This window comes from Gossypium arboreum, chromosome 5 (assembly GCF_025698485.1).
Source record: "Gossypium arboreum isolate Shixiya-1 chromosome 5, ASM2569848v2, whole genome shotgun sequence".
NCBI classification, from domain to species: Eukaryota; Viridiplantae; Streptophyta; class Magnoliopsida; order Malvales; family Malvaceae; genus Gossypium; species Gossypium arboreum.
Window position 1 is genome coordinate 29649324 of NC_069074.1, and position 2781 is coordinate 29652104.

Here is a 2781-nt window from a genome sequence, read left to right on the forward strand (position 1 = left end):
TTTATCAATTAATCATTTTTTTTTTGCCGATGATTGCATTCTTTTCGGTGATGCCTCGTGTGAGGGAGCTAGAGTGGTTCATGATGTTATTCGAGAGTATGAGATAATTTTAGGATAGCGGGTGAATTTTGACAAATCCCTTATTTATTTTGGGGCTAACGTGGCTTCTAGTGTCAAGAGGACATAGTTTGTTAGGAGTTCGGGTGGCTTCAAATCCTGAGAAATATTTAGGCTTGCCCATGATGGTTGGCCGGAAAAAAACATGGGCTTTCTCTAGTTTTTCTGATTGGTTCAGAAAACGTGTTGAAGCGTAGAGTTTGCGCTATTTTTCAATAGGCAGAAATGAGGTATTTATTAAGTCGGTTTTGCAGGCTATACCGTTTTTTGTTGTGTAATGTTTTCTTATGCCGAAATAATTGTGTCGCAAACTTGAAGGCATAATGAATAAGTTCTAGTGGACTAATAACAAGACTGCGAAGGGCGTCCATTGGTGCAGATGAGAGCTATTATATAAATCAAAATGTGTTGGTGGCATGTGTTTTAAAGATTTGTTTTTGTTTAATAAGGCTTTATAAACAAAACAGGTTTGGCATATTTTATTCCAGCCTAATTGTCTTTTAGCTAAAGTGTTAAAGCCCGTTATTATCTTTTGTCAGATATACTTTCAGCAAAGATTGGATCTTACCCTTCATTTACCTAGAGAAGCATTTGCAGCGCTCGGGAGTTAATCACGGATGGGATTTTGTGGCGTGTTGGTAACAGCACTCGTACCAACATATGGAATGATTTTTGGTTGCCTGGAAGAGAGAATAATAGAATATCAGTTCAGAGGATTATGCCTAATTGGACGACTGTGAACCAATTGATTGAGCATGAGTCTAATACCTGGAATAAGGAGCTGGTTCTTAATATAGTTGATGCAGCTACAGCAGCCCGTATTTTCTCCATTCCTATTTTCGGGGGTGGATCAGAAGACATGATGGTTTGGAAATATGAAGGCTCGAGGGAATATACAGTGAAAGGTGGGTATCGGGTTCTTTCTGCAAAGCATCTACAGAATACTGTAGTCACCTTCCCTAATATTGAGGACTACAATGAATTTTACAAATCATTATGGGCTATGCATATTCCAGCAAAAATCAAAATACACATATGAAGGCTGTTTAATGATTTTTTTCTCATTTTTGCAATCTGGCGGGTAGAACTTTGAGTGTTGAAATCGTCTGTCCCTTGTGCAAAAAAGATCCGGAGGATGCTGATCATCTGATGTGGTCTTGTGGTATTCTAAAGTGTGTATGGGCATCTTTAAACATTACGATTCTGTCATTCGGAGCTTTGATGTGTTGCAAAAATCGTTTCGCTAACACCTTTTCTGCAGCAAAAGAACAACAAAAACAATTCATTGCAATTTCCATATGGGGTCTATGGTTTCAAAGGAATAAACTGTTACATGAAGGTGTAAAATTCTCTTTACACTAATTTTCGGGGTTTATTCGAGGATATGATCAAGATCTTAGACTTAATCAAGTGAACCTTAGTTCGTCTTTTAGTTCTATGGTAAAAGAACTTTGGAGACCCCTAGAAGCTGGTGTTATTAAGTTAAACTTTGATGTAACTTTTCTATGTGAAACTAGACTCGTTACAACAACAGTTTTAGCCAGAGACTTGAAAGGAGAAATTGTGGGGGCGGAAACTTATCTTTTTGAGGATGTTGTTGATGCCTTTGTGGCAGAAGCTAGGGCATGCGAAAGGGTATTACTTTTGGCGTGTGCGATGGGTTTCCGGCATCTGATCGTGGAAGGTGATTCCCTAACAATTATCAAGAGTATCAAGAAAAATGAGGAAGATAAATCGGTCCTCAGGCCTATTACACAACATATTAGTACTCTGGAAATATATTTTGATGAAGTCACATACCTGTTTATACCCCAGTCGGTTATGGAGCGGCTCACACTTTAGCGTTAGAAGGACGGAGAAGACAGGTTTTTGGGGTCTGGGTTGATGGAGTACCTGATTCTGTGAAGACGATGGCGATAAAGGACTGTCTGGTTTGGAACCAGAGTCATCATGGTTCTCTTTGTTTTGCTTTGAAAGTGGAGAAGGTTCGCTGAATCTCCAGTTTCTGGATTCAAAGCATTCGTTTTTCTTCTTTTACCAGTCTCAATTTTTCTCAGAAGGTGAAGAAAGTTGTTTGGCTGATATATGGCTTGTAGAGTGCTGTTGTTTTGTTGGCTTAAGGCGATTTTCTTCTTTTTTATGGTATTGGTAGTTTCTAGGTGCGTTTTGTGGTTTTACCTGCTTTTTCAGTTGTATTTATTTTATTTTGCTTGCTCTGTCTTTTCATGTTGCTGCTATTTGTTTTGTTTTGCCTCTTGATGTTGCTGTTTTGCTGAGTTGTCTCAGCTTTTATTCACCTTGAGCCATGTGATAACAAATATCAGTCAATTTATTAAAAAAAGTTTTAAAATAAAATTTAATTAAACCTTCTTAATTTTTTGAAAATTTTCATTATCTTTTAAATTTTAATTAAACCCACTTAAAATAATTGACACTTTTCATTAATCTTAAAAAAATTAAAATTTTTAATTAGAATCCAAGTTTTTAAAATAATTTTATTAAATTTTTAAATTTTTTAAAAATTTTATTAAACTTCTCAAATTTTAATTTTAGGATCCGCCACAAAACTCAATATTGAACAAATAATTACATGAATCAATTCCATCATTCACAGCTGTGAGAAAGCCAAAGAAATTGGCATGACCCAACTCATCTAAAATAGGA

At 36.2% G+C, this 2781-nt stretch overlaps 1 long non-coding RNA gene across 1 annotated transcript; it reads right to left on the reverse strand.

The window, feature by feature from the left end:
* Nucleotides 1–487: 487 nt before the first annotated feature.
* Nucleotides 488–2371, reverse strand: LOC108453696 (uncharacterized). The gene is made up of 3 exons (XR_001866617.2): nucleotides 1918–2371; nucleotides 886–1809; nucleotides 488–797 (listed from the first exon to the last, which is right to left on the reverse strand). It is a non-coding gene; the product is annotated as an uncharacterized LOC108453696 (long non-coding RNA).
* Between the last annotated feature and the right edge of the window lie 410 nt (nucleotides 2372–2781).